Below are 5,535 nucleotides of genomic sequence, written 5' to 3'. Positions count from 1 at the left end.
CTGAACAGGAGTGAACCTGAGCTCGGGTGAGATTGTACATGTCAAGCGGCGCGACCTGGAGTGTTCGGTCTCGGGACATCTGGGAGTTGTATTTTGAAAGTCGCTGTGCGACCTATAAATCTGTGTATTTTGGAATGTATATTTTGAAAATTAAATTTTATAAAGTTTAAAAACGGGATCCCGACACTTGTAAATATTTTATTAAATTACAAAGTTTAGTATTTAATGCAAAAGTTTTAATTCGACACGTTTTTCGAGAAATTTCTTTGATTAGCAAAGATTGCACAATAACTGAAAATGCACTGTAGCGTGCCTTAGCATTAGAGCGTTACACCCACATTCTGAGCAACATACTTTTCCCACCTTCAACTAAATTAGACTCCCTAGCGGCCTTACAACCGCTTCCTCAAAATAGAACTTGGCCAATTGGTCCGGTTTAGTATCATTCTCCATCCCCACGCTGTGCGGGATCAACTATGCAAGTTCTACTACCTTGCCACTCGGATAATCTCTTACTTAATAGCACTCATTTACTCTCAGCCCTGTGGTAGTGGAAGATTTATACCCACACCGCCTACCCCGAGCCTAACAGGCTCTCAATTTTACTTACTAGATCACCTCAGGTACACCTCCTAGTGTGATCATTCCTTTCTCATAGTTAAAATCTTTCTAACTAGAATTAATGCTAATAAGCATTACCGCACATGCATAGACATACTTAGCAAATTTATATCAAAGAAAACTTATCACACTTCTCGAACAACTTTACACATATCAAATAAGAAGACAATTCAAACAATTAGTAAATAATCCACTAATCAACTAACAATCAGCACTTACTAAGCCATGAGTCGAACGTGTCTTTACAGCCAATGTACATATCAAGCCAGTCTTCGGGATCTTTAAACCTTGGTCGCTCTGATACCATGTTGTAACACCCTGACTCTCAGGGACGCCACACGTGTGCTTTTATAAACTTATTATTATTACTAATCTATAAATTTTTAGAAAAAGTGTGGTTTAATTAAAACCTTTAATTAAATTCAACATAAAGACTTTCATTTTAAATACTGTTGTAATATGGGGATCCCCTGCTAAGAAAATTCTTTTACAACTAATTACAAATCCATTTGAACAAGAATAGGTTATACATCAAATCATAGAAAAGGGTTGATCCTTCTTCACGAAAGCCAAGACAACACGGTTGATATGTACACTGCTAGAAGACCTCTGACCCATGGCCGAACAGAACTGCTAATCTGTTGGGTTTTATGCCCTAAATAAAACTCATTTCATATAATCAGATTTACTTAATAATAAAGATCAGAAATAACATTTTATGTTGCATGGTTCACATGATTTATTTCATGATTATATGTATATAATGTATGAATTCTTTTTAAGTCCAGAACATATGAGTTTGTTAAAGATTATAGTGTTGTCAGCAAAGTGGAATATAATCTTTATTATATGTTCAAAAGTTTATTCCCTGATTTGTCAGAACACTGGATTTAGACTGACATGGTATAATCAACGATACGTATTCTTACACCTTGGAAAAGTGTTATGTCCTTTCCAGCACATTGGCAAAGTTTACCAGTATCGGATGTATGGAGTATACATCGGAAGGGACCGATATTGAACTTTGATTAGATATATTAAAACTTACCGTAATATCTATTCAATTCAATATCACCTGTTGATCCTAGATCAAATGATCTTAATCCTGACATGGTTAGGTTCAATCTCAAGAGTGTTACTCGTGTTCTTTGATTTGTTAGTTAAGCCTACTTTTGGGTCAGGGTGATACGTACATTTTGGGAACACGGTAGTGCAATTGAGTGGAAGCGCTAACATAAATATGGAATCTATAGCTTCTATTTGGCAAATAGAAGTAAAGGATGATTTCCTTCGAGCTTAACCAAACGAAGATAAATGGTAGAGATCTCATTTCGGTTAGCTGAAATATCATTTATACAGGGTTAAGTGTTTTAAGGATAAAATACATTGAAGGTGTAGCGGTAACAGTAGTGCCTTTTCAATGTAGATCATTTATATAGAGGATCATTGATCACATTAGGGTTATAACAATGGATAACTAATGACGTGTCTATATCATGGAACATATAGAGCGTTCTGTGTGACTGAGAGTGCAATTCCAAGTTCTAAGTGTGGATTCAATGAGGAATTAATAAGTTAGGGAATCTACTTGGTAAATTCGGTTCGACTTATAGGAAGCTCGGTTATATAGACCCATGGTCCCCATACTAGTTGAGACCATACTGCTTGTAAGACTCAGTTAATTGATTTTAATTAATCAATTATAATTCTAAAAGTTAGACTATGTCTACTTTATGAATTTTCACTAAGCAAGGGTAAAACAGTAAATAGAGAGTATATTTATTAATTGGGAAACTTTGATTAGTTTTTATTAATAAATAAAATAAATGACAATATATTTGTAATAATTAATTATAGTTATTAAATAATTAGATTTGACATTTATGAAGTTGAAAGAGAGAATTGGCAATTTTGAGAAAATGGGAAACTAGAAATGATGAAATAGGAAAGTTGGAAAAGTGGAAGGATTTGTGTTTCCTCAATACATGGCCGGCCACCTTTACCCCTATTTCTCATTTTATTTTTCATTTTTAAATGCCAAATAATTCAACTTTAACCCTATGTGGTATTCTATAAATAGTAAAGGATTTGAGAAAATGGGAAACTAGAAATGATGAAATAGGAAAGTTGGAAAAGTGGAAGGATTTGTGTTTCCTCAATACATGGCCGACCACCTTTACCCCTATTTCTCATTTTATTTTTTATTTTTAAATGCCAAATAATTCAACTTTAACCCTATGTGGTATTCTATAAATAGTAAAGGCTTCAGGTTTGTGACACACACTTTTACAGTTTATTCTCTCAAACACTATGAAACCGCCACTCTCTCTCTTTCTTTCTTCTCTGTTTTTCGAATTCTCTTGAGTGATGAGTAGTGCCCACACACATCAAGTGGTACCTCAATCATAGTATGTAAGACTATGGAAATTCTGCATCAAAGAAGGAGAAAAGAAGATCAAGGTTCAGATCTTGGTGATGCTCTGCTATAGAAAAGAATCAAGGGCTAGAGATCTGAACGGAAGGAGTCATATTATTCCGCTGCACCAACTGTAAGATTTTCTAAGTTTATATGTGTTTATTTTCATTGTTTTAGAATTCATATTAGGTTGTTAATCCAACATACATGATAGTAAATAGATCCTGGTAAAATAATTTCCAACATAATCTTCTTACCTGCACCATGAAGTACCCGTGAGTCACAGTGACTCAGCAAGAAAAGCTACTAGATAAAGAAAATCATGGAAAATAATAGCAAATTATAGTACCACAGATTATACATGCCAAGAGATCATTCTCTTTCAACGTACATATACAATTCAACGTCTATACAGGCAAACTTGTTACAAAATTAAGAGTATTTATAGTTATACATAATCAATAACCTCAGTGTTTCATAAAACACACTAATCATATAGTATTGTAAACTCTTACTTTCAATGCTTCATAAAGCACTCCAGTTCACACATTAACATATCCACTCAATCTCAGTACTTCATAAAGCATTCTAATCATGCATCATTACAAGAAAAGTGATTAACTTCACAAGCAACATAACATCCATTCAGTCCCACTATAACATAATATATTCAATTACAACTCATCATATAACAACACACTTAATCCATCTCACGACCTCGTAATCACACAATCCCGGTACCTCATAAAGTACCCTTACCACTCGTTACCCACGAGCTATATATGTCACTATCGTTGCCCGATATAGCAAACGATAAGTAAGAAACCTATCTGCGGTTTCAGGAGTAATTACTCATAACGGTAATAACCGTTTCTTTTTTACTCGATCATAATCGAGCCACAACGATAATAATCGTTTCATAATATTTCCCTCGATCATAATCGAGTCAAACGATGATAATCGTTTAATAATATTTCCCTCGATCATAATCGAGTCAAACGATGATAATCGTTTCTTATCATTACCCTCGATCATAATCGAGTCACAACGATGATAATCGTTTCCTATTATTTTCCCTCGATCATAATCGAGTCACATCCAATACATATCATTAACCTCGATTAAGATTAAGTCACAACAACGTATAACAAGATTTCGATCTTAATCGAAACTATAACAATCATAACATTAACCTTATACAGTATTTAATACTTTTCTTACATCAAGTCCAAAGTCAAGTATGTGGGCCGACCTGAGTGGAACGATGCCCGACACTTTCGAGTCCTATGTCAAGGCAAAGGTAAATCAATAAGGGTCTATTCCAAAATACTGTCTAAGACTCGCATAAAATAACCTAGGGTTTTCTACCAAATCTTATGGTAAAAACACCCTAAAATAAAATATATCTTTTGGCTCTAAACTATGTCTCATACTGTAGAGCTCTTCATAAGCTTCGAAACGGTATATAGAATGTCTAAAACGGACACCCGAGTCAAAAGTTATGGCTAAAATACGAAAATCGACGATTCTTGAAAATTGACCATCCGGAATTCCGGTTGGTGCAGCCCTGGACCATCCGGAATTCCGGTTCATCGCACCAGAAATTCGAAAATTTTAGATCTTCAAAGTCCCAAAACTTGCTCCAAACCTAACCAATTTTTCCCAAACTTCACTGAACAGTTCTATAACATGTATGCAACATATCTCGACACTCAAAACCAACAATTAACTTAAAATCACAGCTTCACCATTGTTGAGTGAGTTTTGAGCTCTTAAACTCTAACTCACTCAACTCAAACTTCAACTACAAACTCAACCATACCTGCCCAACTGCTCTAAATCAAACCAAAATCATATACTCAACATAATCCAAGCATCAATTAACATCACCTAATCCATTTAAGCAAAAATTGCATAATTAAGTGAAATTAAACTTAATAAACTTCACCTAAATCAATTCAAATTAAACAGCCACTAATTCTAACTGATTTATACTTAAATAAATTCTAAATCCAACCTACAAACACATTCTCAACTCTCCTTAGCATAACAGCCTTGAAATTGAACTAAACCCTAAGCAAAAACTTAATTCAAATCATGAAATTTCAAGGAAAAGAACATGAGACTCACCTTTAATCTTGGGCAGCACCTTGGGTTAGCTTAAACCAATCTAAACTTGGTTGATTGAAGAAGAAAAACTCAGCTTCAAATGGCTTCCTAGGATTTTCGAGAGAGAGAGAAAGAGAGAGCAACATATATGTATTCTATTTTTTTTTTCCTTTTATCTAACCTTTCCTATCTTTAATTTAAATAAAAAGATCAAAATTATAATTCTAATTCAGCCAACAAAAATACAAAATCCATATAAGACAAAACTAAAATAATACTTGGTAAAATGACTATTTTTCCCCTCCCTTAAAGCTTGAGTTATAACTTAACCTAAGGGTATTTTGGTCATTTTCTAACTTTCCCGATTTAACCTACTTCTCAACATTTTA

This window comes from Cannabis sativa, chromosome 9 (genome assembly GCF_029168945.1).
Source record: "Cannabis sativa cultivar Pink pepper isolate KNU-18-1 chromosome 9, ASM2916894v1, whole genome shotgun sequence".
NCBI lineage: Eukaryota > Viridiplantae > Streptophyta > Magnoliopsida > Rosales > Cannabaceae > Cannabis > Cannabis sativa.
The sequence above is the reverse complement of the archived record's forward strand: the minus strand, read 5'-3'. Positions refer to the sequence as shown.